At 44.1% G+C, this 19149-nt stretch overlaps 1 long non-coding RNA gene across 2 annotated transcripts in view; it reads left to right on the forward strand.

Moving 5' to 3' along the window:
• Window positions 1-6: 6 nt before the first annotated feature.
• Window positions 7-19149, forward strand: part of LOC122180714 — a 116476-nt gene continuing 97333 nt past the window's right edge. For both annotated transcript variants that reach the window (XR_006179209.1, XR_006179210.1), the window contains exon 1: window positions 7-203. This is a non-coding gene — a long non-coding RNA (uncharacterized LOC122180714). The remainder of the gene's footprint in view (window positions 204-19149) is intronic.

Raw genomic sequence — 19149 nt, forward strand, 5'->3', positions numbered from 1 at the left:
CGGGGAGGAAAGCGCCGCTGCCTCGCCAGCCCCGGGCCTGTGACACAGGCGGTTTCGCTGGCAGCGAGTATATTTAGCACTTCCCCGAGCCCTTCGCATGCTCCAGCCCCGGTGCGGAGCGCTCGCTTAATTAATTGACGCAGCTCTCGCCCCGCGGTGCCACATGACGGGGACGGTGGGCGGCCGAGGGCACGGCCCTACAGGTGGGTGCGTGGGGCTCCGTGGGGGGGGATTGAGGGGGTGAAAGTGCGTTTGTGGGGTGCGTGGCCGTGCTGGGAGGTGACGTTGTGTTGTGGAGCGAGGGGTTGAGGTGCTGGAATGGGGGCACGGCGATGCTGAGGAGTTTTGGAATATCTGAGGGGAATGGCTGATGGTGGGAGATGATGCTGTGATGTCGGGGAGCAAAGTTTTGGGGTGCCCGAGGGGATCGTCGAGCTGAAAGGGAATGGAGGAAGCCCTGTGGTGTTTGAGGAGCGAGGGCTTGCGGTGCCTGAGGGGAATGGCTGTGCTGGGAGATGACGTTGTGGTGTCAGGGAGTGAGATTTTTGGGGTGTCTGAGGGAATGGTGGTGCTGGAAGAGTGCAGTGCGGTGGTGAGGAGTTCTGGGGTGCCCGAGGGGAATGGCCGTGCCAGGAGGTGATATTGTGGTGTTGAGAAGTGAGATTTTGGGGTGGCCAGGGGGACCACTGTGCTGAAAGGGGATGGAGGGAAGCCTGCACTGTTTGAGGAGCGAGGGTTTGGGGGTACTGGAGAGAAGGATGGTGTGGGGTTGAGGAGTGGAGTTTTTGGGGATCGTGCTGAAGGGGGATGGAGGGAGCCCTGTGGCAGTGCAGAGCTGGCTTTTGGGGTGCTTGGAGGGGAATGGCTGCACCTGGAAGGTGATGTTGTGAGGTTTTGGGGTGCCAGAAGGCATCACTGCAACGTAAGGGGATGGGGAAAGCCCTGTAGTGCTGAAAGGGGGGTAATTTTTGGGGTGCCTGAGGAGGGCAGCAGCGATTGAGGGGGATGCTGCTATGGAGGAGCCATGTTTGGGGTGCCTGAGCGGATAGCCTTGCTGAGAGGGGACACTGTGGCATTGCAGATTGTGGCATTGGGGTGCCCGAGGGAATCGTCACGCTGAAAGGCGACGGAGAAATCCCTGCTGTGCTGAGGAGATGGGTTTGGGGTGCCGGAGGGAACAGCAGTGACTGGAAGGAGCCACGTTTAGGGGTGCCACAGAGAATGGTTACACTGAGATGGGAACACCCTGAGGCGTCGAGGAAACGGGTTTGGGGTGCCCGAGGAAATGGCCGCGTTGGGAGGGGACGCGGAGGTGATGAGGAGCGGCGTGTCGGGGTGCCTGAGGGAACAGTTATGCTCTGAGGCGACGAGTGAGTTTTGGGGTGTTTGAAGAGATCCTGAGGTGACGAAGAGCGATGTTTTGGGGTACCTGAAGGAATGGTTATATAGGGAGGGGATCGGGGGGTGCCCGAGGCAGCAGCTGTGCTGGGAGGGGACGGAGGGAGGGGACGAGGGCTGTGGGCAGAGCCGCAGCGGTTTTTTCCTGCGTGGCGCAACTGGCTTGTGGAGGGAGGGCAGGTGGCTGTGAGGCAATCGCCTCTCCGGGATGAGAGCCTGGGGGCCCAGGGCCGCCTGGGAGTACGAGGGGGTCGGTTGGAGGGCATGACGGGGTGGGTCGAGCAGCGGGGAAGGGGCTGCGAGGCGGCGCGGTACCGGCGGGCCGCGCTCGGGGGGTCATCGTCGGGGCGGGCGAGCGGCGTCGCTGAGGGCGGGAAGCGCGCGCGACCCCTCGACGCGCGGCAGCAGCCCCCGCCTGGCGCCTCCTCAGCACTGCACCACGGCGGCGGGCCGGCTGGCCACGCCCACCGCTCCCCGCAGGCCAATCACCGCGCCGCGTCCCCCCCCCCCCCCCCCCGCCGCTCGGTCTCTTCTCCCTTCCCGCTCTTCACCCCCCTCCCTTCTCCTCCCTCTCCGCCCCCCCGCCCCCTCACCTCGCTCAGCCCGCCCGCCCTTGGCAGGGCTCGAGCGCGGCCCGCCCCCGCCCACCCGCCTGTTTGTTATGGTCGGGGCCACGTGCCGCCGGCTCAGGCAGTCACGCGGCCCGGCCTCGCGCCGCCCCCAGCCGCTCCGGGGGCGACGGCGGCCGCGGGGAGTTCGTGGCGGCGGCGGGGGAGGGCGGGCTCGGGGCCTGTGACAGGAGCGGGGCCTGAGGCGGGAAGCGGGGCCGGTGGGGCGGCCGGGTCGAAGAGAGGCGGCCGGGAGCTGAGGGGAGCGGGCGTTGGGGCCGCGCCTCCTGAGGGCCCTTTTCCCGGTGAGTGGCTCTGTCTGCCGGCCCCGTGACAGAGCCCGGCGCGAGGTTCCCGACAGGAGGGCTTTTAGAACCGGCCGTGCCCTGTGGACTCGACGTGTTTATGCTTTGTGTGGGTTTCTCTCTCCCGGTGCCATCCTGTGTGTCTGCCCGGGCCGTGTTGTTATGGCACGCTGGTTGGTGAGCAGGGGAACGGAGGTTGCTGCCGTCCTCTAGAGCATAAACGCTATTTATAGGTTGGACAGACTTTACTGCAGAGTGCCTTTGGTTCTGGGGCCGAGCGAGGTGTGTTAGTGATGTTCTGGTGTTCCGGAGTTAGGATTTTATGGAAAGCTCTGGAAGAACGCTGGTAAGCTGCGTAGGGAAAGGCGAGTTGGCATTGAGGAACGTAATGCTGTCTTAATGCAACTTCTCAAATAGCAGAAGAAACAGCAAGTAAGAGGATACGCAGTTCTAGATCGGAGGCTTTCAGCTCGCAGGCAGAGGACCCCAGGAGTCTGCTGGCAGCTTGCACGGGGTCTGTAAGAAGCATCTGTGCCTGTAGGCAAATGCTTGGAGATCAGGCTTCTGCATCTCAAAATCCTGGAAAAAAATGGAAGACCACTATTTCTAGATGACGGAGATATTTTAGTTTAGAGTAAGCGGAGGAGGAGTGGGAAAGCGAACTGTAGCTGGGTGTTCTGCTGTCTGTTTTGCTACTATAGAGCTTAAAAAAATGTTGAATTTAATGTATTTTGAAGAGTTACATAAGCACAGCGTGGCGATTCTTAAATAGCCTTAAAAAGTTAAATAACAGCAGACGAACGAGGAAGAATAGGTTGGGGAGAGATGATTTTATAACCAATGTTGACGAGCGTGCCTGGGCATTTAAAACTGCAGCAGAGTTGTGCTTGAATCTTGTGTTAGTAGTATTGGTGTTGGGGCTTTAATGCTCTGGAACAGAATGTGAGAAGGAGGATAGAAGGATAAAGTTTTTCACAGTATATGCAGGTCTAGCTCATTAAATGTGTTGGGGATTTATGATGCTTCAGTATGATGCTTTCATTCTGTCATAACATTACCAGCACTATCTTCTGCATATGAAATAGTGAGATTTTCCAGGTATTAACTTGCCTCAGAGAGGAGGGGATCTCACCTTAAAATATCAAGAAAGGGTGGTTGTGCGGAATGGTGAAAGGATGGTAATCAGCCATATTTGGTGCTTGCTGTGGAGTGCTGGTGTTCTGTATTGGTTATGGGAGTCAAATGAAACGGTGCTGGGCACAGAAATACTTCTATTTGCCCAAGCAGTATCAGCTTTATTTGTGCTGGCACATCTGCATGTCTTTATATCTTCCTACTTCAGGGGGGGGGAAAAATCTACCTTAAATAGAAAGTGGATAGGGAGCAGTTGATTTGTTACGGATCTGAGGGTGCACAGGAGCAGAGCACGTCAGTGTCTGATTTTTGTGTACGTGGAATTGCTGGTGGAATTGATGCCCCAGGAAATTGCTTTCTCTATTTTTGTTGGTGACACGCAGTTAACATAAAATGAGCGCTTTGGATCCCGTATCCCATTTCTCTTTAATATAACTAAGATCGTTTATCTTCTCAGACGGCTGGGAGAAAAAATATTTCATTTTGTAACTTAGTTCACCTTCTCTTCAATTGCTGTCAGTTCATGACAGGGAACAATGTGTGCTGTACACGGTGTTCTACTGAGCTGTTTTGGTGACGAGTATAATGTATATGAAAAAAAAGCCTATGAAAAATAGGTGTTGTGCCAGTTCTTCTCACTTCTGTGTAAACAGTACCAATTTATCTTTCATGTACTCAGTATTTCACGGTGGGATCTCGTGCCAGATTTCAGTAGCAAAAAGATGTGTTTTGTTGTTTGCGTGTGCTTAGAAAAGGCTTCGAGAAGTATTTATCTAAATGAGTGTTCGCGTTGATGTTGCTACAGGAAGTAGTGAAAGTCTTTTTTTTTCCTGCTTTAATAAAAAGGGAAATTGGGAACTTATTTTAAAAGCAAGTGTTTGTTTATGTTACTTGTTGCCTATTACATGGTTAAAATTGAGAGGAGCTCCTTAATCTGGGCTGTTTTTTTTTTTTTCCATTGCTGTAACCACGCGTTTACTCCCCCTCCCCCCCCTTATTAACAACAAAAGCATGGAATTATGTTTTTGCTGCCCTGTCTATAGTATCACTGGCTGTAGCTATCATGCAGTATTTACATGGTGCTATTTCATAAATATCCTGCTTCTCGAGTTATATGGCGGCACCAGAATAAAAGCTCAAAAAGACTGCAACGTAAAGGATAAAAGTAGTTGCAAACATGAATGCTGAAATAGAAATTAAAAAATAAAATGACGAAACCTTTCCCTGATAGTTCTTCCAAGTCAGTTTCGTGATAATTCTGTGTCCCGACTCAGGACTTTCTGGAGAAAGAATTAACAGAGTTGCGACTGTTTGCAGTGAATTTATGCATAGGTAGTATTTTTTTTATTGGCTTTGGACTTTGCTAAATACAGCGTAAGGTTTACCATCCTTCGTGAGCCCTTCAGGGTGCTGCACCTCAGCCGGCAGGCGCTGCGTGGTTACCTAACAGCCGGGCTGCAAACTGGAGTTGTTTGTGTTCTGAGTTTCGCCCTTATCAAGGTCAGAGATTTCATCCTTCCTTAGTTTCCTGATCTGGCAACTTAACACTTGCAGATGGCCCTCGTTTGTGGGTATTTGTGAACGTGTTAAATGTCCCCAGGAATTTGCTTCTCCACAGAGGTAACAGGAGATCCCTGAAAATCCCCGAAAGACTGACGGCAACACAGAAAAAATATGAATTGTGGCAGTAAAACATTGGAGCTGAAAGTTTCCTCAGTTCCTGACAGAAAGTGATGTATTTAGCAGGACAAGAAAAAAGGATGGTTGTAGTATATGCTGGTTGTGATTAGTTGAAATCAATCTGGATGCAGAAGTTTTGCCATTGTCAGTAGTTTGAGTGCTTCAGTCTGAACATGTGGGATAATTGGGGGGGGGGGGGGAGGGAGGGGAGGAGAAGGAGGAGAGGGTGCTGCTCTTGAGCCCCGTGTTGCAGTGAGCTGATTCCCACTGTACAGTTTATGTGAGAGCTTTATTTTTTGGTATTATTCTGTTAGGAAGCGTTAATGGTTTCTGCTGATGTTGTTGGTTTTTTTTGTTTTTTTTCTTTTTGAAATAATTTCTGGGCTGTAAATCTGTTATTAAAACATAAACAAAAGAAATAGAGGAGTAAATAGTTTCAGGAGCATTTATAGCACTGTAAGCCATGATTTTTATTAGTGCTTCTCCGAATGTAAGTCTTGGTTAGACAGAAGGTCCTACTGAAGAGCAAAAACCATGTGATTATTTAGTACGCAGGCAGAGCTGGTATATTAAAAGATGCTAAAGCAGGCGTAGTATTTCTTCTGTCTTCCAAATTATTACTCCTTGGCACCAAACTGAGAAGGTACTAACATGTCAGGAGTACCGTACAGGGGTCTCAACAGCAAGCTTGTGAAGTCAGAAGTCAGTGTGCTAATAATACTGGCAGGTTTTCGTATTTTCTTGGTGTCATGGACTGTCCAAGACAGCAGTTAATTGCCTGGATGGAAAGCTAAGGAGAAATGGGGAGAGGGAAGCGTGGAAAGCATCCTGCTCCACTGTCACAAAATGTCCGTGGTTCTGCCCCCCTCCTGGTGGTGCTTTGCATGCAGCAGCGTGCTGCTCTGCCTGTGCTGCTCTGCCTGTGTGTCCCACCGACACCAAGCAAGCTGTGAGCAGCCCGTGCAGTGCTGTGGCTGAAGGAATCCTCATTCCTTCATAGTGCTTATTAGCTTGGGTTGAATGTTGTCTACAGGGCTTTTTTTCGGGAGATGTAGACTAAGTCCTCTAAGATTGGGTGTTTATTTTAAAAAGCATATCCTCAATCTGAGGTAATTCTTCCTCTGAATTATGCTCTGGTACAATTTTGGTGCCATATACATTTTCAGAAAAGATCATTGTATTTCTGTGTTAATGTTGTGTATGGAATGCCCAGAATGTGTGCTAATTTGTATGATAACTGTATTATGCTCACTTTACAGAGCTTTAATAGATCCATGGCAGCTATTGTCGGAGCTTCTGCAAGCACGGCAGAGTTGTAAAATGAAGGCAGATACCGACTTCATCAACTGCACTGTGCCAAGAAAAAGTAGAACTGAAGGGGAGATGAAATTTTCACCTGTTTGGGAGGCAAATATTTTCTTGGTTGCCATTTATATCAGTGTTGTCAGGTGTTTCTGCCTGACGGGATGCTGGATGCTTGGTGGTAGTTAATCCAGATGTCTGAAGCTGAACATATCTTTGCTTGATTACGGGAATTCAGTGGGAGAGTTCTTGCTACCAGCTAGCATAAGGAGCCGTGAAGTCTCTTGGGACAGAGAAGTTGCATCTAGCAACGGTGTTTACTTCTGGCAGGAGGGGAGAAAAGGAGATTGCTAGCTGCTATCTGCATGTGTTTTGTAAACTGAAAGCACTGTTTGCTTTTAGATTTAGCTGTTGTACTGTCCTGAGTCCTCAGTGTTATTTTAGGAGTGTCTTTCCCCCTCAATCCTCCTATTTATTTGACCTGTCTTTATATGTTAGTCTGTTAATGTCTGCTATGTATCAGTGTACATAACTCTTGGGGTATCTTTCATATTCTGGCTTCCGTGACTTCAGGGCAGTGGCCCAGGCTCCTGGAGCTATCCGGATTCTGTTTATCCTGCTGATAGAGGACAGGATTCCAAGTCTGTGAAAAGCAGTTGGTATTTTTTTCTCAACAAGACGTTCGAGTAGCAGAGACACACGTAAGCCATGTCTAAACCGAACAGAAACTTTTGAAATCCTGCTGTGTTAAATAATGCTTGTGTTTTAAGGCAGGTGTCAGTGATGTTCGGAACTGTTCCCGTCGTTTCAGAGCAGCCTCTGAGTGCAGCTCAGGGCTGTTTGAGTGTCATTGCCCTCTGCCGGAGGAGAGCAGAAGCACAGCGCTGCCTGGTGGGCCCGAGCTGCCCGCGGGGCTCTGGGTCAACGCTCCCCGCCTCACTTGGCGTTCCGGCTTCCTTGTCAGTTCAGGTTCTAGCCAGATCGGCTAGTTGGTATTCTTTCCTTCTTACCTATGTCCATGGGCATCTGTTCAGTGAAGCCTGTAGTTGTCTGTATAAACAGAAGCCAGAACGGCAGATCCAGTGTCATGGGACCTGCTAGTTCTCTAAAAACTGTCATCTACAACCACAGCTAACTCTGTTAGCTTAAAAAAGTCGTGTGCCCTTCCCAGAGAAGGAAAAAAAAAAAAAAAAAATACTGTGGTTTTAATGTGTAGGTGGTTAGCCCTGTTAGGTTTTGCTAATCCAGAGGTACCTATGGAACAGCTCTGACAAATAAATCAATGCTTTGAATTTAAAAGACACCTAGCTTTGAATAGCATTTGTACAGCATGTTTCAGAAGTGAGATCTGACTGACTTAATGTGTGGTTTCACTAGCACGGAATGTATCTGCTGGTTTTGATAAGCCTATAGGATAGCATAGTACATTTTTTTTTTTTATTATTTTGCAGCTTAGGAAAATTCTTGCTTTGTTCTCCTCCAGAAACTGGAGTTTTCATGTGCGAGTGGTGTTGAGGTTAAAGGGACATAATGAAGACAGAGTTCAGCTATCCTACGTCAGTGAGAGCCTCTGTTCTCTAACAGAATTACTGACATTCATGAGGAAGTCTTTGCAGAGCATTGGAAAGAAAAAGTCAGAGATGATGATCAGGGAGGATTAACCATGGATTGTAAATTGAACCGATCCAATTCCAGTCATTTTAAAGAAGTATTGTTTTGGTAACAAGTGGCACCTATAAGCAGTGATACTGGAAATCAAAACTGTGTGATACAGAAGAAAAAAAATGTTGGTAGGGGTGTTTGATTGCTTTGCCTGGGCCCTTAACATTATGGTGGCAGAAGGATCTCTCTAAGGACATACATGAAAAAGAGGAGCAGCCTGGATGACTGGGTTCAGTCCCATATTGCACATGGGCATGTGTTACGACTCAGTTTTCAGGCTCCGAATTGAAACTGTCCCTGGTCCTCTCAAAAGGCTGTGTTTGATATCACTGGTGCTTAGAAATATAAGACTCAATTCCCCAGTAAATGCAAGTTTGTAAGTGGCAATCGGCATGCATCCATTTTCTTTTTTGTTGTGCAAATAGTGGCCGTTAATGTCAATACCTCTGTCTCTCCCTTGTGTTTTGCATATGCTGCATCTGTGGATAGCAGTTAACTGCTTTCATGGCCTTTATTTTGTTCTGGACCAGCAATTAATTTTTTTTCATGCCCTCTCCCCTCTTCAGGATGTATTGCATGCCTCTGTAGTTTGAAGACCACTGGTTTCAAAACCAAACTTTTTTTTTAGTCTTTTCCTGTAACTTTGTGTTCCCGTGGGTAAAGTTACTTCTGAGAATGTTCATGTAGTGTTATTCTCATAGTTCCTAGGTCAGATAAATAATATGAATGCAATTTTGCCACCTCTGGTATCAGTTTAGTCACAGTCTCTGTGGGATGTACCTCGCTGTATTTGTACCTTCCGTTCATGTTTTCCTTAGAAATGACAAAGTACTCCTATTATCATGAGCAGGTTTAATTTTGTTCCCCACGCTGTTGGCTGATTAAAGCAGTGATTGCATCTTCTGGCAGTTTGTAACAAAATCCATTACCACAAAAATAATGTATTTACCTGCAGTGTACGAGGTCTATTTTCAAAGAACAGGTTTGTGATGCACGTAACATTTCTAATAGACAGGGACTGTAGCTTTTTTTCTTACTCTGCTACTTCAGAGAATATTTTCCAACCTGTTTAAACTGGAAGCCCTCCCTGAGACTTGCAGATACATCCTCTTCTGTAGCTGTGTCTAATTATTTGTATACGTCTGATGTTACTGGCTTCTCTGCACAGTTTATTTGGGTAGATTATGCATGGTTTATTTCATTTTAACTTGTGATCATAAATCTTTGCAAAGACCTTAGCCAATATTGTTAACAGTTCATTGTTCTTTTTAATAACAAGGGCAGAAACGCGTGAGGATTTCAGAAGAAGTTGTGGTGATTCCCATTCCCTTCAGGTTTATTCTGTCTGTTCCTTTGTAGCTGCTGCTGGTGTCTGCCTTCATTCTGCTACTGCCTGGCAGAAAGCAAACAAAACAAAAAAAAGAAAGGTGAATAAGTCTATCTTCTTCCTGCAGGTGGTATTTATGATTCTATTCTTTTTTTTTTTTTTATTTCAGTTGTTTCTCTGCCTTTCTTGCAGCAAAAGCGGACTTTGCCTGTTTCCTGAGTGTTGCATTACCTTTGTGGTTCTGGAAGTTTAAAGAGAAGAGTAGGAAACTGAGCAAGGAAGGGCATCATTGGGATTCTCCTGCCCCGTCCTTGCTGTGATGTGAGGCCCCATGGTGCTCACTTCAGTTTGCCTTACAACAGCATTCAGCTGCATTCAGTGATGTATGCTTTCAGTAGTGTCTGTTTTCTGCTCTTGTCTGTTGCTGTCAGGAGGCAGAAGACATGAAGATGAACGCAAACTCATCTTACCTTCTTAGTGATGCTTAAGGAGATCCTCCTATGGCTGGCAACTCTTTTGATTCTTAACGTTAAATTTTTTTAAAAATAAATGAATATCCCATTTCTCACTTAACTTGACTTCTCTGTAAATGAGTGGCTTCATCTGCACTGCTTGCAGTAGATGAATGGAACTTTGTGGAGTGCTTGCTTTTAAGACAGACTTTCCAGTAACGTCTCTTATAGAACTGAATTCAGAACTTGTTTTCCTACCATCGTTATCTCACTTTAAAATGAGTAAAGATATAAAGACGTTTTCTCAACTAATTGGTATTCAGCTGACCCCTCTACTTCTGTGCTCTGGGACTCTAAAGAATTCTGTTAAGTAGTATTTGTATTAATAGTATCATCTGTGCTCTCCTGTGGTTTATAAGAGCATATTTAAGTATTACATTATGTTAACCAGCTCTGTGGATAGCTCAGGATTCAAGTTGCTTATATTTTGCAGTTCTGCTGCTATGTTCTTCATCTCCTGTAAGCATTGTAAATAAGAAGTTGGGGCTGCAGAGGAGTCGTTCCAGTGTTGACTGCCAGCACTGCTGGAAAAGGGATCAGCTTGAACTAGCTTGAGATGTCCCAGTGAGGAAGTTGGCTGTGGCTGGTAGGGCTTGTTTGATACAGTAAAATCGAGTTGGCAGCAAGGAGGGCACAGTGAGGGAGTCATCAAGTGAGCACTGCCTGAACTCAGCTGTTCCTGAAAAGAGATGTTCAGGCATAGAGGCACAAAAATCCAGACTAGATAAGATTAGAAATCACAGGCTGTGATTAGAAATCAGAGGCTGTGAGCAGAGGGATGACCAGTGCAGGGAGGCCAGAACAGGTGAGGTTCTATTTTTAGTGAACTTCAATATGAGTTGTTAAACAAAAGTGTTTACTCTGTACATAAAAATCATATTTGAACCTTTCATGTAATTCTTCTGTATCTGATCTGATGGTTATTAATTCATGTGCCTTGTACATACTATCATGCACTTAGCTAACTTAAGGGATGTATAATAAGAATTTTATAAGCTGTTTCATTAATTCATTTTCCATGTCTTGTACTGTAGCATAGACAGCTTTCTTATAGAATGGTTTGGGTTGGAAGGGACCTTTCTCCATCTCCTGCTGTAGGCAGGGGCACCTCTCAGTGGAGCAGGGTGCTCACAGCCCCATCCAGCCTGGCCTTGAATGCTTCCAGGGTGGAAGCTTCCTTCTTGGGATGAAGCCCGCTGTCACTGTATTGTAATATATTATCCATTTTTAGGGTTGGGAAGAGAGCAGTACATCAGCTCAGGAAAGCATCCCATCCCTTGCTCAGCTGTGTGAGAGGATGGTGGTGCCTGAACCACTTCACTTGACTTTGCCAGCCTGTATTCCTCTGCATTCAGGTTTTGCTCGGAGCTTCCATGATTCTCACATTTGGTCACGTTACGTGTTCATTTACTTCTCCTTCTTACAAGTGCTGGTATTTGAATTGACTGTTTAAATGAAGCAGCAGGCATACAGCCTCTTGCTGAATTCCATTGAATTGATGTAGGGATTAATTTGAGAGATGTCAAGTGCTTGAGGTTTCGGTACAGAAGTTAGTGCAGGAATAAATCTGGAATCTTAAATATAGATTTCATGAGAAGGTATGTCACTGTGCTATCACAAGATTAATTTGTTGGCCTGGGATAACACTGGCTTTTGATGAGCATATCTTCAAATATTTAAAAATCCATTCTTGTGTTTTACCATGAAGTGATGTGGTCCAGCACTCCTCTGGTTCAAATGCTGGAAATGATTTGTTTCTTTTTACGTGAGTCATTTCTGTTCATTTGTAACTATAGTTAATTGGTTAATGGCTCTTATGGTTAATATGCTTCTTGCAGGGTTTCTTCTGCCCTTGAATGATCGTGATTTGGAGTATACAAGTTTGACTCAAATACCAGTGTAGAAATTCCCCCTAGGACTGCTTGTTTCCAAATACATCTTTCTATGCTATGTGCCTGTAAAACTACCAGTCTTACTATTACTTCTTTAAGTCAGGGCCACAGTGGGGTTATTTTTCCCTACAGCATGTGTGAATGTTAACATTTAGGCTTCAGAGCTGCACATAACATGGTAGGCAGTTGGCTTCTAGAGGTGCCTTCACTTACTCAGGAGCAGTGGTGTGGACCTTAATGAGGAAACGAGCGCAGTACCATAGCAATGATATTACTGATAGTTGGGATTCTGTATATTTAAAAGAAAAAAGCAGTGTTGTCAGTGCATGCTTGCTCTTATTTACGTACTACGTTAATAGCTGGTGATCATTTCCTTTCTTTTGTACACCACTGAATGTAGTTTTCTGTTTTCTCAAAGACGTTTCTTGTCACAGTCAGGAAATACCTGCTTAGGAGAAGGTGGAGCAAAAAGACTTTTAATGAATGATCATGGTTCAGTTTTATCCGTTCTGCTTTTATTGCTGGAGGGGTCACTTCAGATTACAGAATTTTCAATTGGGTCGATTTTATTTATTGCTTCTTCAGTACTTGATAATTATTATTGCTTTGAAATATTGAATTTCTGGTCTAAGATACGTAATGCTGACAGCATTTGTGATGTAACTGCAGAATCACTGGGAATTTGTAGCAAGCATGTTGGTGCCAAAAAAATAAAAGGCTTCCTAGGCTTTCACCCTTGTCAGTTGGTGTATGAGGCCTGGTGCACTTTAATGGCTATAATTTTAAACTAATGAAACTTTTCTGTAAGTGCAGTTTTTTAATTCTTTGATTAAACTGGAAGACTTCAAACCCAAGTTGCTGTGATGGGTAGAACCTTTTTTTCCAATTACTGACGTAAGTTTTTAAGGCTGTCATCGTACCCTTTTTTTTCCTCTTTTTTAAGTAATAGCAGCTTTTGCTTTACACAGCCCTCATTCTTCATGTTTATTCCTGCAGTGCTTTTATGATTAGGAGCTATATTGCTTATTCGGTCAGGTAAGCAAACATAGCTTCTACTCTATGCTCTAAGCACTGATTTCCAGCCCTGCCCCTTCCCCTTTCTTTTGATCATCCTAAACTGTGTCTGATCTGCATATTTGGCTCAGATCTGGGAAAGATTTGCACCTTAGTTTGCCTACTGCCTCACTTACAGCAGCATGGGACACAGTGTCCCTTGGCATCTCTTAATATCCTCCAGAACGCCTGAAGTCTGTGGTGAGTTAGCTTGCTGTGCTGGGCTTTGATGTGCAGTGCACTTGGAATAGCTCATCAAAGCAGAAGCACGGGTTAAGAAACTATTCTTAATCATCGTGCAATTGTTAGCTGCTGCTCTACAGCTGACGCTGCGTGAATCGTCCTCCATTTCCTGCCTCAGAAACTTCGTGGTCCTGTCGTTCATTTTGGAGCTGCTGCTGTTGTGTCATTTCCCAGCTGAGGCCAGCGTGGAGTCTGCAGGTGCTTCTGTGCTTCGTTCAGCTGATTGCTGCTGTTGAACAGTTGAACACAAACCACCGATGGAGCAGAGAATAACAGTGAAAGCTCATGCAGGCAGTCTTCCGTTGTTGCTGGGAAGCAGCAGGAACAAGCGACCACATTCTCTCCATCTGTCATTTATGCTGGTGCTCTTCTTTGCTCTTTTCTCCTTGTGGTCTAGATTGAATCCTTTGGCTGCTGTTACTGATCTTGGCTGAGAAATTGTAGTTTGTAGTCTTAAGACCGCTGCTGGGGATCACACAGCTCTGTCTCTTATTAAAAAATAAACAACCCACAAAGCCTTCCGATGGATCTCTTCTGTTCTGTAAGTGCTGTGCTGTCATTTGAGGGGTCGATAGTTACCATTCTGTTGCCATCTCTGCTACCAAAAAGTTCTTCTGTGTTGGTGCTTGAGTCTTCATTCTTGTTAGACAGGGCACACACAGTAATCAGGTGTAGTCTCCAGCCCGCTATGAGTGGCTGCTCTAAGTTGGGTCTCACCTGCTTTCTCTCACAGTAGGTCAGTCTCATGACCCATGGTCACTTTGTAATGGGCTGAGCTTTTTCCTCCTGGTTCCTGAATTGAAGAGCTGTTTATGGCAGAAGTATGGTTGAATCTTCTGTGATAGAATTTCTTCTTTTATTCAAGTTCTTAAGGTTATCCAGCTCTTTCTGGGCAGCATCCTGATTGTCCTTCTGTAACGTGGTTTTATCGACAGACATCACCATGTTCCTTCATCTTATGCCAGGATTGCTAATAGGAAAAAAACATAACAAGACTCTAATTCCTAAACTGATCTGATTAGTATTTAATTCTAAGTGTCTGTACCTTTCCATCAGTAGAGAACAGTTACGTGTAGAAGTCTTCAGAAAAGTGGTGTTTTGGAGGAGGAAAAAAAAAATGATCAGGATTTAAAACATGTTCAGAGCATCTTGGTGGATTTATAAAAATCAGTGTGATCCAGTTTTTCTGAAGGCATTTCAGCTCATTCTGAGTTACTGAACTCAGTGAAGGAAACCAGACAGAAAATCTGCTCATTTCCTTAAATCAGTGGTAAAGTAGTTGATGTAATATTGTTTTGCTTTCTGTACTAATTGAGTGAGAGTACTTTTGATCCAGTTGTGTGGACAAATGTGTTAAAGAAGAACATAAGGAGTGGGGAGGTGACTGAAGTGGAACCAGTAAGCCCTGCTAAGACAAGGGTTAAATACCAAAAGGTTCTTCGGTCATTCAAACAGTGAAATAGAAAGGGGAAGCAAAGCTCTCCTTAAAGGTGGTAGCACTTAAGTTCATTCATTTTATAAAATGGGGAGAGAAGGCTGGATGGCTGGTGAATGTAAGGGTTTAGAAACTGAGGTAGTTATAAAAGTGAAAGGTGCTAAAGCACTGAAGTACAGATCACGTGGTGTGCTCCAAAAGCTTTCAAGAGTTCTTTTTTTTAAGCTGTACCAGAGTTGTGGTGTTAATGTTTTTCATAAAGAAATGTATATATCGAAATAGCTGAACTACTGCACTTAATCCAGATTGCTGTTTTCTTTTTTAAACAGTAACAAAACTTGGACAGCTTAGAACTGGACAGCTGTGTGTACTGGTGGCTTCAGAAGACTTGGGGAAAAAAAGCTCACACTGAGTGTTCAACACAGAAAATAAAATACAGTCAGCTTATCAAATGTAGTTCATGCTGAAATACCTTCTGATATCTTCTCTGGCAAGACTCACTTTATGTAAGGTCCTTGATGGGAACCCATATAGAAAAATGCTATTGAAGCAGCACTTTTATCAAAAGAGCTGCAATGTCGTTGACAAGGTGGCCAAGAAGTGGTGACTGGTAGTTTAGGAAATGGAAGGGGAGGAATGAGGGCAGGTTTTAGAGAACACACCTTTCATGTTTAGTTTAGGTATCAAGGGTGCCTGTTCCTGCTAGGGCTTTGAACGATGGACATTTAATATTCAGAATTAAAGAATAAATCAGGAAGTCTAGAGATTTAACGGTCACTTCACTACTTGAAGTGACACAAACATTGCATTGATGTGTTTTCTGAACTTCCTAAATTCTGATTCCTTCTGTCTGGAGTTTGCTGTTGACAGCTGATAAGCACTGACTGAACTATTAATGTGAATGTTAAAGGGAGCAAGTAATACTGCTCTCTTTCATTTTGTGATAGTGTGTTATTTATAAGAAGCTGTGAGGTCATTGGCTTCCTGTATGAGCCACTTCCTGAAAGCTTTTGTTTTACATGGTAAATCTAAAAATGTATTTCTTCGAAAAACTCAGCTGTGTTTTGTTTTCTCTTCTCCTTCTGACTGTCTCCTGTCTCCTTACTTTTGCTTCTGCTCCATTGCTTATTGCAGAATGGGGTGCATTGTGATGGAGGGCACGAGCTGTGTTGGAGTGCTGCAGAGAAAGATAGTTGCAAAAAGCCATCACCACTGATAGAGTAGGAACAGCTTAAAGCAGTCTGACATGCAGCAGTATTGACAGTCTCAAACGTTAGTAGAGTTGTGAGTCACACACAGGCAAATAATCAGATTACATCTAACTTAAGCTAAACCTGAACTAGCAGAACTATTCAGCACATTATCTTCATGTTCAGTTCTGATTGTCTAAGGGGCAGTTACTTCTGTGCAGTGCTGTGGTTGAAATTACTTGCAGTTTTTCTTTTAGGGTTCTCATACAGTCAGTGAATTTCTGAATGCTTAGTTTTTAAAAGAAACCAAATTTCATCAGACTTCAAGGGTTTGGCAATAAAAGGAGATAAGCATATATGTATGTATGTGTGTGTGTGAGAAAGGAAGCGAGCAGCCAAGCTTTATTATTCTGTGATGATACAATCAATAATGTTCTATGATTTAAAAAAAAAAAATTCAATGAAGTCCATGCATTTCAAAATGTTGAAGTACAGTCAAAAGAGAGCAATATAAAATGAGCTGTGGCAGGTAAGTGTGTGTGTGAAGATGAAGAGCTCTAGGAAGAATTAGAATTCCAGGGTAGTTTAGAAGAATTGTTTTTCAACCAACAAACCAAGTTACTGAAAACATGTATAATTTTTAAAGGGAATACAAAATACAGTGTATGGGTCACCTGTTTAACTTTCTTCACTTTGCTAAGCAAGGCTAATAGCTATACTAGCCGAGTAAAGAGAACCTAGAACAGCTCTGTGAACAAGTGCTTTGGTCTGTAAGTGATCTGAAGTTTTAAAATGTATGAACATACAGAGCTTCTGCTGTGGAAAGGAGAACCTCATGTCAGTTTGAAGGTGCAAGAAAAACAGCAGTTGGTTTTGTGGCTAATTATATACTTGTTCAATTCAGATGAGGTATTTTGTTTAATGACCATCAGAGATAATACTGAGACTTGCTAAACTTGACAGAAGTAATAGCATTGGGAGAGCCTTAAAATACAAATGCTTCTAAAATAAACGAACGGTTGCAATAATTTTTATTTTTATTTTTTTTGCCAATCAGCACACAGTTTTATCGCAGCAATAAAGTCATTCTCCACGTCTCCATCAGGCCTTGCTGCCTGTTGGCGATATTCCTGTCCATTTCATGGTAATTTCATCGGTTATTAGCACTTGTCAATAGCTTGTCCACCATAAATCTCACATCTCCCAAACGCTGTCTGCTCACCAGAATCAGTTTGCAGATTTCTAAAAATACCCTTCAGACCTCAGCTTCGTGTGGCTTCAGTTGCTGTTGGATGAAGAACTAAAGTTGACTTGAGATAACCGTGTTTGGTGTCTGCTGATGCTTTTCCCCACTCTTTTCTCATGGATGTGGAGAAGTGGAAGCAATGCCTGTGTCAGTATGTTCTTTATCTTGGGATTGATTACTGAAAAACTTCTCTCCTAATGTGAAGGTGCTGATGTTATGAGAACTGTGGGAGCGTGCTTTTGGTTTATATTAGACTCTTAACTTCACCTTACTTGTTTCAGTTTGTGTCTCTTAATGTGAGATGCTGATTTACTGTCCTGGTATCACAATGCAATCACTGCACTGTCAGATTTGTGCATGATTTTGATCAGTTCTGAGAAATAAATAACAGATAGGAGTTACCAGTGTGGTTAGACTGAAACGACGTGCCTGATTGTTAGATAACAGCTCCAGGTGGACCTCTTCAGGATTTGTTGCATTCCTCTTTGTTGTCATTCACCTGTAAGGGGAATCTGGGAGTGTTTAATTGAATGAGTTCTACCAATTCTCTGTCCAGCATATGATCTAGTCACTCAACTGGGGAAAAAGCTCAGGACCACGAGGATGAGCTGCAGTGACCTGTGATAGAAGAGGGTTTGGTGTAAGCGACCTAAATCTTCAAGTTGTGATACACACCAGCATGTGTACATCTGCTTTGTAGAAATGGAGTTGGAATTCCAGAATCTTAAGTGATTTCTGGATTGGAGAGAACACCCTGTTTTTTTGATACTTAAAATGCATAGTTTTGGGGATGATAGTTGGGCACATAGAATTAACTGAAAATTGGGTTGGAATCAAATTCTTTGTTTTCTGTGTTGCTTAAAACATAGGAAGAAGGCCTGAAGTACTTTGCAAAGTGATCTTCAGTATCTGTATGCTTCTCTGAAATTTTCTCAGTTTTAAATTTGGTGTGGAATAATTACTAACCATCTTTACTAACATCTTTACTTAGGAATACTTCACTGAGTTCCTAACTGCGTAGGCACTTGTAGAACTTGTGGAGATTTTGCTTAGGTAAGAGTAATAATATGGATTAAGAGCTGCAGTCATGCTGAGCTGTAATAATCGTAACAATAAAGAAAAAAATGAAGTAAACTGAGAGTTAAACAGAAAGGCTCTGAAGAGCACATCACTGCAGTTTCAGATAGCTATCACTAGGAGGACACACAGACCACGACATCAAGGAGCTGCTTGTTTACCTCCTCGTATTAACTGGTTTGATGCTAGTTTATAAAATCCAGAAAAGTACATGGGGAAAGGTGGCTGAATAACTTGTAATTTGTGGCTTCAGGTATTGTTTTACTCAGAGTAGGGAGTTGTGTAACAGAAGAGAAAGGAGTATGAGAACATTTGGAAATCTCTCGGTGCTTTGTCATTGAATCAGCACAATGCTGCTTCGTGTGCACATATGCCAGGCAGTAATTGATGACATGTAGGTGGAAGTGAGCTTTTTTTATTGGTTATTGTCCAGTTGTCTATGCAGTAATTTCTAACACCTCTTTATGTTACGGGTGCTTCTGCTGGGCAGGGTGCTGTGTAAGATGGAGCACTGGCTGGGAATTGGCGCAGCGTTTCTCGTCGTCTCGGCTAATGTTTAACCTGTTTGTGCTCTCGCACGGTGTTTGCAAATAGCTTTTCTTTTAGTTGTCTGTGCATGTTTACTTAGATTCTGATGTACAGTGCTGGGATAAGGAACATGGAAATGAGGCTCACTGATGTAATAGTCTGTAGAGTGCCCGTGTTGCTGAGGCAAGCTGTTACCTAATAAGGATTTCAGAATCTGACTCTTTCCGTATAGGATCGTTATTGATATCACACATGCAGACAAAGATGATAACTGAAGCATATGCTTTAAATAAAATGGCATGAGAAAATGAAAAATAGTTTCAAACTTAAAATTAGTGAAAGATTCATGGAAATAACACCAGATGGAGAGAAAAAGAAAGTAAGACAGATTATTAATAAGTACAATGTGCTACAGTTACACAGAATATAATCTTGCAGGCTGCCAGTGCATGAAATTCATTGTGACTTCTGTAAGAGTTGCTTTGTTACATAAAGTGAAAATATGCCAACCGACTCTTCTGGAATAATACCTGGTATTGCAAATAGGAGCACAGCCC

The sequence above is a fragment of the Lagopus leucura genome, unplaced genomic scaffold (assembly GCF_019238085.1).
Source record: "Lagopus leucura isolate 7727_CA_CO unplaced genomic scaffold, USGS_WTPT01 Super-Scaffold_100008, whole genome shotgun sequence".
NCBI classification, from domain to species: Eukaryota; Metazoa; Chordata; class Aves; order Galliformes; family Phasianidae; genus Lagopus; species Lagopus leucura.